We start from the raw sequence: 16,676 nt of genomic DNA on the forward strand, positions 1-16,676 counted from the left end.
GAATTTTTTATTGTTCAACAACGCACAGGAGAAATCTCCCACCGGCACCACCTTGGAGGTCAAAGGGTAAGACTTGTTACTCACTACTACGAGCACGACGAGGGACGAACGGGTGCCGCCTTAAGGAGCTTCGCCCCTAAAACACTTGAGAGCGTTGGGTTGTAGCGCGCCCCTCAAAAACGAATAAGTAACTGGGAGAGTTGTTAGTTTGCGCTCGTCCTGTGTGTACCTGAGCGTTGTTTTTGAGCGTCCTTCGTTTTGTTTGAGCAGCGCAGCGCGCGGCAAGTGTGACGCTTTTGCCGTTGTTAGTTCGTGGTTATCCAGTGCGTGTTATCTACGTGAGTCTTTTGCGCTTGATGGGCACGCTGCAAGTATCGAGCTGCTTGGTGTTCTTCTTGTGACTTTGCAATTTGTTGCTATCGCATTCATTGCTTCGCCTTTGCGGCGAAACTGTGACTTTTTTGTCGTCCACATCGATATATAATGCCACGCCCACTTCTTGTTTTGATGTATTCGGGTTTGACCGGCAGGGACGGTTATCAACGCTCGACGCTGTCCGCGAAGTAGTGTTCTAGAAGCGTCGCGATTGTAGTAGATCGGTTTGTTAAGATTGCGCCCCGCACGCGAATGTTCTAGTTTTGTCTAGAGATAACGCCGCCACCAGCGATATTGCTGGAAAGTTCGATAGCGCCTGTATAAAAGCCGACGCGCTTGATCGCTTGTCAGTTGATCGACGGACGACGCCCTGTTCGCCGCTATCATTGTACAGCTTGCATTGCTGTAGTTCTAGTTCTCATTTTCCGGCCACAAGTCGGCCAAATAACAGTTTCATCCTAGAAACGCCGACTGCTGTGTTCGTCGACGTCACGACCACGTGACATCTGGTGGAGGTGCTGCTTCTTCCATGATCCGGACGCCCCCGCGAAGCACTGGTCCAAACCGGGGCCGGTCGCCTAGCCCGTATCCGGAAAACTAAGGGCAGCAACCGATGGAGGTGCGGTTGCTGAACGACGAAATGCTGAAGATCCTCCGCCGTCGACGACGACACCGCGACGAAGTTCCGAGCCCCCGCCGCACGCCGAACGACGTCGACGTCCCGAAGACGAAACTTTGCGACCGGAAGCAGACCTGACGACGCAACGCGGAAGCAGCGGTGCAAACCGACGTAGCCGTGACCCGACGCCGCGACGTAACCGCAACGCAAGACGGCGGACTAGCGACCTCGACGTTCTGATCGACGGCCACAACGTCACCGCTCTCGTCGATACTGGAGCCGACTATTCCGTCATCAGTGGGCCGTTCGCAGCAAAGTTGAAGAAAGTTAGGACTGCTTGGGAAGGCCCCGAGATCCGTACCGCTGGAGGCCATCTAATAACGCCGATTGGTGTCTGCACGGCGAGAGTCACTATCAACAACCGGACTTATCCTGCGAGCTTTGTAATCCTACAAAACTGCTCCAGGGATGTGATACTTGAAATGGACTTCCTAAGTGATCACGGCGCCGTCATCGACTTAAGAACCAAGTCGATAACCCTATCGTCGGAGAAAGCGACACCGCCGGATACGAAACCCATGTCAACATGCCCTGAACGTGCTCGAGGATCAAGTCACCATTCCTTCTAGATCCAGCATCATAATTCCCGTCGGCACCGAAACGGCTGAATGCATCGAAGGTGTCATCGAGAGCGATCAGGGTTTGCTGCTAGACCGTGACATTTGCGTCGCAAGAGGCATTGCTCGGCTGTATGAAGGGAAAGGAAGCGTGATGCTAACGAATTTCAGCCAGGAATACAGACACCTGAGCAGGGGCACGACGATTGCATACATCGAAAAAATCTTGGCCGTCAGCGATGCGTTTGCCTTTTCAGATTCTGACGAAGCTACGACGACGATCCCTGAGCCACCCTTCGACGTAAACCCAAGTCTTCCCGCTCGCCAACAGCAACAGCTTCGACGCCTTCTGCAGGAATACAGGCACTGTTTCTCGTCGTCGTCGCGGCTCCGACAAACGCCCCTTGCTAAGCACCGCATCATAACAGAAGAAAATGCTCGACCACTCCGTCAGAGTCCCTACCGGGTTTCGACGCGGGAAACGGGAGGCCGTGAAGAAACAGGTCGACGAAATGCTACGCGACGACATCATCCAGCCGTCCAACAGCCCGTGGGCGTCTCCCGTGGTGTTAGTGAAGAAGAAGGATGGGACCCTACGTTTCTGCGTCGATTATCGTCGCCTGAACAAAATCACAAAGAAGGACGTATACCCTCTCCCACGGATAGATGACACCCTGGATCGACTCCACAACGCGAATTACTTTTCGTCCGATGGACCTCAAGACCGGCTACTGGCAAATTGAAGTCGACGAGAGAGACCGAGAAAAGACCGCCTTTATAACGCCGGACGGCCTGTTCGAGTTCAAGGTCATGCCCTTCGGTCTTGGCTCGGCACCTGCGACTTTCCAACGAGTCATGGATACTGTATTAGCTGGCTTGAAGTGGCAGACTTGCCTTGTTTACTTGGACGACGTCGTTGTGTATTCCTCGAACTTCGACGAACACCTCCAGCGACTTCAATCCGTACTACAAGCAATCAAGAACTCCGGGCTCACCCTGAAGCCAGAAAAGTGCCGCTTCGCGTACGAGGAGCTCTTGTTTCTGGGTCACGTGATCAGCAAGACTGGAGTGCTTCCAGACCCGCAGAAAACAGCTGCCATCGCCGCTTTCCCGCCATCCACCGACAAGAAGGCCGTGCGCCGATTTCTCGGCTTGTGCGCCTATTACAGACGCTTTGTCAAAGACTTTTCACGGATCGCCGAGCCACTAACGCAGCTCACGAAGACCGACGTCGAATTCAGGTGGCAAACAGCGCAAGTCGAAGCATTTCATGAACTGAAACGACGCCTGCAGACACCTCCGATACTTGCGCATTTCGACGAATACGCCGATACGGAGATTCACACCGATGCAAGCAGCATAGGACTCGGCGCCCTCCTTGTGCAGCGGGCGGGCGGACTGGAAAGGGTTATCAGTTATGCTAGCCGGTCGCTGTCTAAAGCAGAGGTCAACTATTCCACAACAGAAAAGGACTGCCTCGCCATCATCTGGGCTACGTCAAAGTTTCGCCCCTATCTCTACGGCAGGCCCTTCAAAGTTGTGAGCGACCATCACGCCTTGTCTTGGCTAGCTAACTTGAAGGACCCTTCAGGTCGCCTCGCACGGTGGAGCCTGAGACTTCAAGAATTTGACATTACTGTCGTGTACAAGTCCGGAAGGAAACACTCCGACGCCGACTGCTTGTCTCGTGCCCCCGTCGACCCACCAACACTCGACGACCAGGATGATGACAGCTTCTTGGGAGCCATAAGTACCGAAGACTTCGCCGAACGACTGCGAGCCGACCCTGAACTGAAGGGTCTAGTGGAATACCTAGAGGGCAGGACCATCGTTGTCCCAAAAGTATTCAGGCGAGGATTGGCATCATTTTCTTTGAAAAACAACGTCCTCGTAAAGAAGAACTTCTCTCCGGCCCGAGCCAGCTACCTTATCGTTGTACCTTCGGGACTGCGACCAGAAATTTTGCATGCCCTGCACGACGACCCGGCGGCTGGACACCTCGGACTTTCCCGAACGCTCGCACGAGTACACGAAAAGTACTACTGGCCGCGCCTTGCCACCAACGTCACTCACTACGTAAGGACGTGCCGAGACTGTCAGCGACGGAAGACACCGCCCACGAGACCAGCAGGCTTCCTTCAGCCGATCGAGCCTCCTCGGCGACCATTCCAGCAGATCGGGATGGACCTCCTGGGGCCGTTCCCAACGTCGATTTGCGGACATAAATGGATCGTCGTGGCTACCGACTACCTCACCCGCTACGCCGAAACAAAAGCCCTGCCCAAAGGCAGTGCCGCTGAGGTAGCCAAGTTCTTCGTTGAGAGCATCTTCCTTCGACACGGCGCCCCAGAGGTTCTCATCACCGACAGAGGTACGGTGTTCACGGCTGACCTAACTCAGGCGATATTGGAATACAGCCACACAAGCCATCGCCGCACCACCGCGTACCACCCACAGACCAACGGCCTCACCGAGCGTCTAAATAAGACCATCGCCGACATGCTGGCCATGTACGTCCACGTCGAACACAAGACGTGGGACGCCGTCCTTCCGTACGTGACCTTCGCGTACAACACGGCCGTACAGGAAATGACGCAGATGACGCCATACAAGTTGGTCTACGGACGGAGCCCGGCAACGACGCTCGACGCCATGCTACCAAACGTGACTGACAAGGAAAACATCGACGTGACCACCTACCTACAGCGCGCCGAAGAAGCACGACAGCTCGCCCGCCTCCGGATAAAGAACCAGCAGACGACTGACAGCCGTCGCTGCAACCTTCGACGACGCCACATGGAATACCAACCCGGTGACCGTGTATGGGTATGGACGCCAATACGCCGACGAGGACTTAGTGAGAAGCTTCTTCGACGATACTTCGGACCGTACAGGGTACTTCGACGCCTCGGCGCACTCGACTATGAGGTTGCCCCTGACGGCATTACGAACTCTCAGCGGCGTCGTGCGCGACCTGAAGTCGTCCATGTCGTGCGCCTTAAGCCGTTTTTTGCGCGTTAGCGAGCCTGGGGACTCTATTTTTTCCTTCGTTATTGTAATTTATTTGTGTATGCACTTGTTTTGTTTTGTTTTTTTGTCTTCTATGTTCTTTCATAAGCATCGGGAGGATGCTTTTTCAGAGGGGGGCAATGCCACGCCCACTTCTTGTTTTGATGTATTCGGGTTTGACCGGCAGGGACGGTTATCAACGCTCGACGCTGTCCGCGAAGTAGTGTTCTAGAAGCGTCGCGATTGTAGTAGATCGGTTTGTTAAGATTGCGCCCCGCACGCGAATGTTCCAGTTTTGTCTAGAGATAACGCCGCCACCAGCGATATTGCTGGAATGTTCGATAGCGCCTGTATAAAAGCTGACGCGCTTGATCGCTTGTCAGTTGATCGACGGACGACGCCCTGTTCGCCGCTATCATTGTACAGCGTGCATTGCTGTAGTTCTAGTTCTCATTTTCCGGCCAGAAGTTCGGCCAAATAAACAGTTTCATCCTACAAACGCCGACTGCTGTGTTCGTCGACGTCACGGCCACGTGACAATATGAACTGCACGTGTGCAAGTTTTTTTATTTTTTTATTTTATATAACATGCCTTCAGGGCACAATTGTTCATTGAAGAGGGGAGGAAGAACGTTAACACATACATTTAAAAACTTGGTCATAGATACAAGATTAAGAAATAAAGAATAATACAATGACACGTTTACAAATTTCAGTCATCACGGCAAAGGCAAGAACACGCTAAGTGACTACAATAATAATCAAGACAATTCATTGTCCCGGTAGTGTTAGACACTTAGCTCATTGAATACACTACTAACGTAGATATCAGATAAACATAATACACAAAAAACTAACTAATCGTTAAGCGAAAATGGGATAAACACAACAGAAGTATACATGATATAACTTATGACGCATGCTGTAGAAATAAACAACGACAAACGAAAAAAAAACACATGATAAGAAAGGATAACTGAAAACATAACTTCGACCTAAGGCAATCACACATGTGCTATGTCAAGAAACTGTGGATCGCGTTAATTCTAAATGAAACTGTTAAGTGCGGTTTTGAAGTTATGTGTGCTTGCTATGCATGTAGGTGATCCAGGTAGGTTAGTCCAATGTTGGCTGGTTTTGGGCAGAAAGGAATATGAAAAAACCGACTGTGTTTCTGTGAGGAGCATAATTTTTTTTGGCGGTGGGTAATCCGAAATAAAATGTTTGGTGTAGGCTGAAAAACAAATACTAATTATTACTTGAACATAACTTCTTATTTGGCTGTATCGCTGTCAGTGAGTATATGTCTTCATATCTTGTTTTGTTTTTGTTTTGTTTTCTTTGCTCCCGCTTCCGAACCTTTCACTTTGACTGCTTCAGAATGGAAAAACAAGCCGGGTTGTCATTTTCCGTGGACGACTTCGTGCCGTCTACGAACTGGCGACAGGCTCTGATATTGTCATACACAGAAGCGTCCAAATGAAATCATAGACAACGTCAGATATCGCAGCATCAGCTGTAGCTTAGTATGTTCAGGAAAATAATGTCACACTTTTTGGCATTAAATGACATTCAACTTTTCTGACAAGTGTTTCAGCGGTCCATGTTTGATATATTACTTTGGGTTGAAAGTTCAAGAAGTATTATGCGTTTTATTCTGCATTGAATTTCTGGTTATTTTGCTACTAATTGGCCTCTCTATATATATACGCAAGAAAATGGAATAGAGTTATCAATCAGGGCATGTATAGGTTGTCATTTTTGAAGGCTTCGAGTGCGGTGAATAGCTGGAAATATTTCCGGTGTAGTGCCAGGCTCCCTGCTATATAGTGGCAGGAAAGCGTTCTGCCGTAGGCACCGACGTATTTCCGTGGGTACCCTTTTAATATCTGGAAAAAGACAGACTCTTCCGAAAAGTGATTGGTTGTGGAATGTTAAACAACACTAACGTTCAAAAGTGTTGTGAAATTCACAGCTTCGCATTTGATGACCGCCATGGGAGGCATTTGGCGTAGAATTACGCTACCCACATCTTTACACAATGGTTTTCTGGGTTCATTTTGCAACATAGCGGCTCAGATCACATTCATTTCATGTGTACTGAATAGCCGCATGCCTGTTTGGAACACCTTATTAGCGTACGCTAATAGCCTACAGGTACGCACCAAACCCCTAAAAATGTGATCAAGTAACTATGGCCGACCAACTGGCGGAAACATTACAACTAAAATTAGTGACGAGTTTTTGTTCTAATATCTACTTCTATTTTATTAGCGCCTGTTTTTGAACAGCTTGCTTCACCTTTTACCGCAAATGCTAGCGCCAGTAGTGAGTAAGCCAGAAGTGACATATTTTTCAACAAATACATCAGCCCGCGATGACTTTAGGACCTTGATAATGTTAACGTTAAGGCGGCCTCGGGCAGCCTGTCAACTGCTGCACGATGTCAGTGATTAAACGTTGTCTGCTGCCATGTTTTCTTTGGCACAGTTGTATATCAACGTCAGTGGTATGATGCACCATCGGCTAACATGGCATTAGAACGGCATTAGCTAAGGCATCATTGACGCCGCAGGCAATGCTTACAGAAGACAAAAGTTCATCATTGTATTGAGCAACTGGCTCGCCATTGGTCACTGCTGCAGCAAAATAAATCCAAATTAAGATTAGCCTACGATAAAACAGGCACATTGCTTCACCACATCGGTCAAGCAAGCTCGGTACCTGTGAGGAGTCAGACATGAAAACTGCAGTTTTTCTAACGTTGGCCTTTATTTCTGGTGCGTTTGGGCTTTTTATATTTACAATCTGTTTGCTCTTCTAGCGTAAGCAAAATGCTATTAATTCACTTGAGACTACTTACGCCGTGTGAGTGCCCTCACAATGCAAAAGATGACAAACGCTTACGCTTCGTAAGTAAAGCCGGGACTCGTATATAAATATCGCCGCTTACTGGAGCAATATTTTACAAGCGCATGCACAGCGCTGATTCTTTTATAGAGAGCACGATATTCCCAGAAAATTGTAGGCGTTAAACGTCATACAACTGCAATAATCCTAAGTTGCACTGTTGTAAAAAGCAACTGGAAAGTGTCCTTGTCCCGCCATAAGTTTTCTTACCCTCCGTTCGCCAAAAAGACTGAAATGCTAGTTCGAACAAGCGTTTAGAGGGAAGAGAAACTGGACAAGCATTGCTGGTACTGTGAGTGTGAAATTGACACCAGTTAACAGGTTCGCTAGCAGTGTGCATAAATAAGTACAAATGCTACCGATAGTTATGCTTTCCTGATATATAACACTAAAACATTGAAAGACCACCAAAAATGAACAAGAAAGTGATCTTGCCAAATGACACCATATTCAGATACCTAGTTTGGTCTATCGTGCGTTATCAGATGCCATAAGCTTGCCCCATCGTTCAATGCTTTGAGCGTGTATATGAACGTGGCCATTTAGACAGCTGGCTATTTGTCCTTCACAACGTTTTCTCGTATTCATTATTTAGCTCGCTTTAAAGTCGCGACAACCCCATTTTGGACGTAAATTAGCTGGTATGTCTGATTCCTTTATATGAAATAAATCCGGCTGAGTTCACCGTCAAAGTCAACGTCATTTTGCATCAGTGTTCTTAATTTCTATTTTTACTTTTTTGGCTGACGCGAAATTACAAACTCCTGAAGCAGATTTTATCTCTATGTGTGTTTAACACATCTTACCGCACAACTCCTGCGTCTACAGTTTTCATTGAGCACATTTTTAAGCTTTCCCTTCCCTTCATTGTTTCCATCATATATCCAGTTATATATGAGAGATTGCATGATGTATCTATTAATAAAATGATATTGAGTTGTTTGTACTGGTCTTTCTTATGTACAGGAGTCCGAAGTATAGGTTCATTGCGAAAGTGCAGAAATTTGTGGAGTTTCGTATTGCTCATGCGAGCACAAAAAGCGCAATTTCGGCTGTTGAATGCGAAAAATTTCTTAGCGAACCTTTGTCATTTTAAGCGTTTCTTTCTATCTATCTATCTATCTATCTATCTATCTATCTATCTATCTATCTATCTATCTATCTATCTATCTATCTATCTATCTATCTATCTATCTATCTATCTATCTATCTATCTATCTATCTATCTATCTATCTATCTAAGAGGATTTGACGAAAATGACTTTGAGGTCATGAAATGTATAACGTGAAAATCCTGTCGCGTACGTCGTCCAACCCTTTCCTCCAGACATGTGTGGCACATACCCGTTTACCACGGGCCGAGGTGTACGGGTATGCGCCACAGGTGTTGGCAGTTTGCATCTACCCAGGAACGGCGAGAACAGACATAGGTAATTTTAATGCGAGAACGTTAAGAAAAAGCGGACAACGGCAGTGTTGGCCCAACGAATGGAACGAATGAAAATTAGGATCACAGCAGAAATCGAACCAAAGCATTCTGCGCGGCCATCAGGCATTCTACAACAAAGCCACTCCAGGTCTATAAACTGGTTCGGAAAAAGAGCCTATGCAGGCGTAACGACGGTGCAACGTCAATTGTAGTTGTGGTACATGTTATCTAATCTTACAAGAAAGTAATAAACACTGCCTATGTTCTCCTAAGATAAAAGCGTCATATCAGATTAACGTCTGTGGTTCCAGTGTTGGCTCCGGTTTTGTAGCAGTCTAATGAGCATTGCATTTGCATTCCTGTGTTTGAGCAAGCTATATTGAAGCACTGCACGACCCTGGAGGAATACATTAACGAACACTACGCATGATATTCACATGATTGCACTGTAAAGTGCACTTTAGTTTCGATAATACTGACGTATGTGCTCTAACGTGAGGGCTGACGTTACGTCGCACCATAAGGTACCTTTTAAACACCAGTGTTGTCGACGTGCCCGGTAAGCCCACGATGTGCACACAGCTCCTACACTTACAAAAACACGTCTATCCACCTCGCAGTGTTTGGCTCACAGCTGTAAAATAGAGCATTGAAGTACTCGTTGACTGCATCGCAGGAAACCGGTTCCACTATGCGTGGGATCTGCCAAATTTTTTGGGGTTAATGTAGCGCAGTGCCGCTTCTTCGTCACACGAGAAGGTTCGACACGCCACAGTCTACTTTGTTCTGCCGGCCACTAGCAATCGAAACGCCATAAGCAAAGCTCTCGGGGGTTGTCTGGTTACCGTATGCTTTTACTGTAGCGAAATTTGTAACTGCAGCTATCTTCTGTACGTTGAAACATCGCAGTCCTCAATGAACATGTTGCTGCCTTTTAATGCTGGTCTTCTGGATTTAGCACTTTTTCAGCACCCGGAGACCTGCTTGGTGCTCCAATTCCTTGACCACGTCACTAAGGACCTATGCCAATTTATCAACTATGTTCCGTGGGTCCACATATAGGGCGGTTTTTTTAGTTGAAGCGAATGAAATAATAAAGGCTTCAAATTGTCGACTACATATAATCGGAAGCTATGGAGTATTGTATACCGACAGACGCAATTACAAATGGTATAGTTGTCTTAGTGATCCAGTAATGCTTCTACGAAGATCGCTTTCACCGCTTATTATGTGCTGGGCTTAGCCAACTTTGTTAAGGCCGGGTAGCACGCAAGACTTCGCTGCCTATGTCGGATTGAGAAGCGTGCGAACTTGAGCTTGTTGGTACAAGCACAGCGCTGGTCCCGTTTCATCTATCTCGTCCTTGTGTTTTCGCGCTGTTTTTTACTACGACTATGTCGGATATCTCTCGTGCAATGCACCGGCGCAATTTAACTATATCTTATTTCCAAGCCCTAGAATATGCTTGAAGATTTGTGAGATGTGAAGCATCTCATAGCGGAGCTCAATCCGGTGGTGGGGTGCGGCGTGACCACCCTTACTACGCATGCGCACACCCTCTCCACTTCCCCGCCCCCTCTCCTCCCCCTCTTCACTTCCCCTCTCCCGCCCCCTCTCCTCTCCACTTTCCCCCTCACCACTCCCACTCTGAAACGCGGGCTCTACATGCAGAAACACTGCTTCGCATCGCCTCATGGTCCTCTTTAGCGGGAGATGGTGTGATTTTTTTAACACGAAAGTGCTTTATGCCGGGGTCCACCAACACTTCAGTGACGTATTTCCGTCACGGAAATAATGCCGAAAAAATTTACACGATCAAATGGTAAAGAAAAAAAGGTGTCGTCAACGGGCATCGAACCCACGACTGCTCGGTCCGCAACAACAGATGCCGGCCACGCTATCCACTGCGCCACGGTCACTTTTTTTTTCTTTATTGCACTGCGCCACGGTCACAGACTCTAGAGGCTTTACAAACGCGTCTTTTATATCTACCACACTCCCGGTCGGCGGCGTGGTGTTGCCCTGTGAGAGCGGTAAGGTAAAGTAATTAGTCATTACTGTGGCCTCCGCGATTAGCACCTGCAACGCGTTACACGTCCGTTCCATTCGGCACGTTATCAATAGAAGTTCAATTTTGTCAATGCCTTTGCACTGCCAGGTGGCGCCCTTCGCCCAAGCGTCGTAAAAGCGTCGGCCTCGCTCATAGCATCAGGCTAATCCAAACCAAAAATAGCTCTGCGACTCACGCCTGCCTCGCCGGCTGTAACACCGCGTTCCCCGCTCACGCGCTCGCCCCGAGAAAAATCGCGGCCGGGCTACCGGGGTGGCACGACGCACTTTGCGTTTCCCTCTAGTCCGGCCGTGGTGCTCAATCACATTTTAACATGCCGCGGGATGGCGACCAAGTTCTGCGTCCAATATGCGACGCTCTTCTGGCTATCACACCTTGTTCTCTGATTACGCTTTCACCGTTAACTACACCTACCACAGGGGTTTGTTTAATCATTTCGCATGGACGTTAGTCGTCGGGATGGAGATGTACGACCAATCATCAGAGTGGGTGCATACACGTTAAACGGGGCCAATAGCTGCCAGATATCAATATACATTGTGCAAACTCTCTTATATCAAAGTACAGCAAACATTCAGTTACTTCTGTAAGGCCGCGCTTTACTTTCGTTGACCGAAGGATCAACCATGTTTTTTCTAATTTAGAACAATGAGTTCTGCCAATTACGCATAAGTATGAGAAACATAATGTCGCTCTCTTTGGATGAAATATTCATCGCGTTGACACATAAGAAAGGGAACTGGGCCACCGTGGTTTCTGTACGATTGGCATTGTAGCAACACACTGAGGGTGTGTAATCCAAAACTACAAATTTAGATTTGTATCCTCTAGCTAATGAATAATCATCCTGCACTTGGATGCTAAAGCTAAACAGCTATACTTGAATTTCTCTACGTACTGTTATGAAGCAGAAAAACATAAAAGCCTAAACGAAATATTTATGTAGTAGTGAGACACGCAAGGTTATCTAAACAATGAAAATAATTAATACTGCTGCCAGAGCGTGACATATCGAGAATAAATCATGTCGCGTGACGAAATCAGATCTAGGCACTTACTAAGGCTAGTTCAGTTGAAATTCATGATTTGTGAAAGGCCATCAGTACTGGCATGGATATCCCGTGAAAGACATGCAAACACGTCGGCATTTGTTAAACGTCAGCTTAGTTCAAGTTAGTTCCACTCAAATATAAATCTAAATAAAAACAGAAACAAAGCATAGCCGTAGAGACTGACAAAATGTTAACAGCAAGTGAAGCTGTTTACGCAAGTACTTTCAAAATCACAAGAAAACCACTAAGTTCTCTTGCCCATGTTCAAGCACTCTTCCAGGGACAGCGGCACGATGTATTGTTGCTCCTTTAGGGAATCATTAGGAGTATTGCTGTGCTTTGATTCATGCAGAAGGTAAGGTCTTTCCATTCAGTAATGACATATCTGATGAATAAAGACATGTTGAGGTGTAATGAAGTAAAATAACTTATTCCAGAGCATTTCATTTGATCATTCTATCCAAGGATATGTTTTGTTTAATACCAATAAAAATGCTGTCTTTAATGTTTTACTTACCTTATTATTGTTAGTATTTGGTATTAGAATGTTAGAATGTGCATAACTTGTCAACAGTAAATATGAATGTTACCTGTCTTTTCAGTAACTTCGGGTCAGGATGGCAATACAACAGCTGGAGGTAAAATTCTGTGTTTTTACTACGACATTGCATTCCTCTATTTTTCAGTATGCAAACAGACATTTCCTCGCTCAGACAATGAAACGGTGGCTCACAAATATATAATCTCGTATGCAGAAAAAATATATTACTTCAGAATTGACCACGATTAGTATTTGACACGTAGATGCAAAGCCACCTGCTCACAGGAGTAGTCGTATGGAGGTGACGGTAACTCTTACAAAGTAACGCTGCTTTAAAATATTTTGTGACTATTTGCACGTGCAGTACCAGTACTCTCTTACGTTCATATTTATCACAAAAAATTGAAGTGAAGGCCACATAGCCATCGCAGCTTAATGTGCAGAAATGACAGATAGATAGCTGTTTAAAACTCCCAACTCTTAAAAAGTATTTATGGTGAATTCATTCGTCAATTTACCTGAGATATGGTACAATTACGGGTCATTCGGTTATTTTCGTTGTAATGACTCTCAAGCACCGCTATGTTGTAATAGCTAAATACGTAAAAGGAATACGTGTTTCCGCAATCGAAGTGGGTGAAGTATGTTGTCAACTTTTAGCATTCTTGCGTTCCCTGTGATTACGCTAGCAAAGCGTACTTAAACATGTGAACACTGTCCGCATATTGTTTTCATGCATAGTTGTACGATGATACCATTCCCCCATAGATTAATGAACAGCGCATGTATGCACCTCAAATATTGAAACATAATTAGAAATATACCATGTATTACAAATACCTAGATATTATACAGAAATGTTGGTACATTGCTGAGCACTCTCATAGGACAGCAATTATAAGTGGATAAACCAACATGATTCTAATGTAGCGAGTTCAAGGTATTAAACGAAACACTTTCAAAATTTGCTCAAAGAGGACATTTTTAAGCAAGGTGTAAATCACCGTCCATAAATCTTTTTCGCCCTTCATAAAAAAGGTGCGCGGGTACGTGGTACCTTTTGTAGAATTTGAGCAAGTACACTTGTTACGGATTGAACATCAGTAGCGTTCATGGAGTGACTGATACGGTTGTTCACATCATTCTTTAAAAATATATTGTTGTTGCATTCAGTTGAAATTTTCCTGCCACGCCGCCGCTTGTTAATATTCACTATAACGCCACTTTTTCAGTCGTATCGGAGGCAACGAGAACTGCAAACACCAGAGTGACAAGTGAGGATATATTTTTGTGGCGGCTTTGATACTGTGAAAATGTTTATACCTGTGCTTTAGTGTAAGCAGGAATAGGATGTATCCAACAAGAGATAATACATATGAGGGACGAATAAACGGAACTGTGAATTTGCAAACAAGGCAAAATGAATTTTTCACGCGTGATGAAGCAGATGCCTGAGACACTGAAGAATGAAAAATGAAATATTACGTAGGTAACATACGAACCCAATTTCAGAGCTAGGTTCATAGAAACTATGAGTGAATATCACGTAGCCAGTAATGCTTCCTTAGAAGTATACGTTGCAAAATTTTTTCTTTGGGGCGGTGCTCTAACGCATGCCCCCTCCATCTTTTTCTTCCTTTCGTTGTTGACTCCTGCGACAATTTAAGGTGCCAGTATTCTACAGTGGTGATAGAAATCCGTTGTCTATACAAGCTACCGCACTCAGGGCTGATTTAACTTTATGTTATACCGGATACAATTCAAGTGGTTTTTACGAGGACGAGGGCGCTAGTGTGGTCTTGTAGACATCGCATGTCGCAGACATTGCCGACATCGCAGCCCAAACGTGGCTGTTGCGTCCGATGATCAAACTCATGGCCCTTTTGTAATGAAGAGAGGGACGTTTTAAATGCGAAGTATCCCTTATTGAACCTTCAAAATCTGTGAGCATTTCTTTCTTTCTTTCTTTCTTTCTTTCTTTCTTTCTTTCTTTCTTTCTTTTCTTTCTTTCTTTCTTTCTTTCTTTCTTTCTTTTCTTTCTTTCTTTCTTTCCTTCTTTCTATCTATCTATCTATCTATCTATCTATCTATCTATCTATCTATCTATCTATCTATCTATCTATCTATCTATCTATCTATCTATCTATCTATCTATCTATCTATCTATCTATCTATCTATCTAGCCGCCTAGGTCAGGGTGCTCTTATGATCACCTCTTTAACTTGGTGTAGACCAAAATTGGCATGGGAGGGTAACGGGATTTGACGAATATGACTGTCTGGTCATGACATGAATGACATGAAAATTCTGTCGCGTACGTCATCAAACTACGCACGACAGCGGAGGAAGAGGAATAAACTTCATTAACAGAAACCAGCAGGTTTAGGTGCGATTGACAGTTTAGATCTATCTAGGAACGGCGCGAACAGACTTTGGTAATTTATATGCGAGAGCGTGAAGAAAAACCGACACCCTCACCCGACGAATGCAAAGAATAAAAATTAGGACGCTAGCAGAAATTGAATCCAAGCACTCGCGTGGCAGTCAGCTATACTGCTACAGGGCCACGCCAGGTCTAAAAACTGCTTTAAAAAAACAGCCTATGCAGGCGTAATGCTGGTGCAACGTCAATTGTGGTTGTGGTGCTGCCTATCTAATTTTATAAGAAAACAATACACACTACTTATGCATTTCTACGATACAGGCGTCCTATTTGGTTAACGTCTGCGGTTCCAGTGTTGGCTCCGCTTTTACAGCCGTCTAATAAACATTCCATTTGTATTCCTATGATTCAGCAGGCTACATTGAAGCGTTGCTCGACCTTGGAGGAATATATTAAGAAAAGTTGCGCATAAAATTTACATCATGGTACCGTAAAGTGCACTTCGTTTCGATAATAATCACGTTTCTGCTCTAACTGGAGTGATGATGTTACGTCACGCCAGAAGTTACCCTTTAAAATGTCGACGTGCCTGGTAAGCTGAGGATGTGGATACAACTACTACACTAACAAAACGCATCGATCCAACTCGTAACGCTTCGCTCAATAAAGCCATAAAATATAGCATAAAAGTACCTGCTGACTGCTTCGCATGAAGCCCATTCCCACAAAGCCGAATTCAAAGTCGAAAATCTGCCGATTTTTTCCCTTAAAAATTAATTTCTTCGTTTATTTTTTGTTTCTTTACTCATTTCTTTATTTATTTACTTTATTACCAGCACTGCCTTTGCAGGCAAACAGCATGGGCTATCTAAGACCTTATATAAAGCGTTCAACAAAAATTCCCAAAGAGAGGTGAAATAGGTCCTGTGACTTTATAGATGGAAAACGTAACTTCCATATATCCATTCACACCCTAGCTTTGGGCTTACCAATCGTAAGTAGAAATACCGAACTCTCGTACATATGTACATATCTCGCGGCAAATGGAAAATTCGAGAGAGACTTAAAACTCATGCAGACATTTACTACGCAGCTTTAGTTGGGCGTCTCCTGTAGCTTTAGGCATGCAGGCTGCCAGCCATTTCAATGGCAGCGAGCGCCCGCAGAGCTGCTGCGGAGGTCCACCAAAACTGCATATGGCCATCTACTTGATCAGATACATTAAAGATGGTTTCTTGGTGATGGTTCGAATGCACGCACGTGCTCCGTGACACAAAAGCTTGCCTTGTTTTTGTACATAGAACACGAAAAATTCGACATCTTCCCGGCCGCGCAGTGGCATCAGACGTGTAGTTCTAGCGCATAGAGTGCTTTGAGAAGGCCCTCTTGTCGCCTAGTCTTGCAAGGGCATATATATATAATATATATATATATATATATATATATATATATATATATATATATATATATATATATATATATATATTCCACCTGTGTGGAAACATGCCGAATGAAGAAAACGGCGTTCAATGATTGCTTACAGTGCCAGGCAATTTTGCCATTGGAGTGCGGTTAATAATATTGACTGGTCGACACTGCGCACGTCTAAGTGACCATAGGCGCCTGCTGCGAGTCATTAGATGGCGCAGCGGTGAGCGGGCCCAACTAAG

At 45.4% G+C, this 16,676-nt stretch overlaps 1 long non-coding RNA gene across 1 annotated transcript; it reads left to right on the forward strand.

The window, feature by feature from the left end:
* Nucleotides 1-7,201: 7,201 nt before the first annotated feature.
* On the forward strand, nt 7,202-13,897 carry LOC119399401 (uncharacterized). The gene is made up of 3 exons (XR_005184839.2): nt 7,202-7,400; nt 12,685-12,720; nt 13,856-13,897. It is a non-coding gene; the product is annotated as an uncharacterized LOC119399401 (long non-coding RNA).
* Nucleotides 13,898-16,676: the final 2,779 nt, after the last annotated feature.

The sequence above is a fragment of the Rhipicephalus sanguineus genome, chromosome 7 (assembly GCF_013339695.2).
Source record: "Rhipicephalus sanguineus isolate Rsan-2018 chromosome 7, BIME_Rsan_1.4, whole genome shotgun sequence".
Lineage (NCBI taxonomy): Eukaryota > Metazoa > Arthropoda > Arachnida > Ixodida > Ixodidae > Rhipicephalus > Rhipicephalus sanguineus.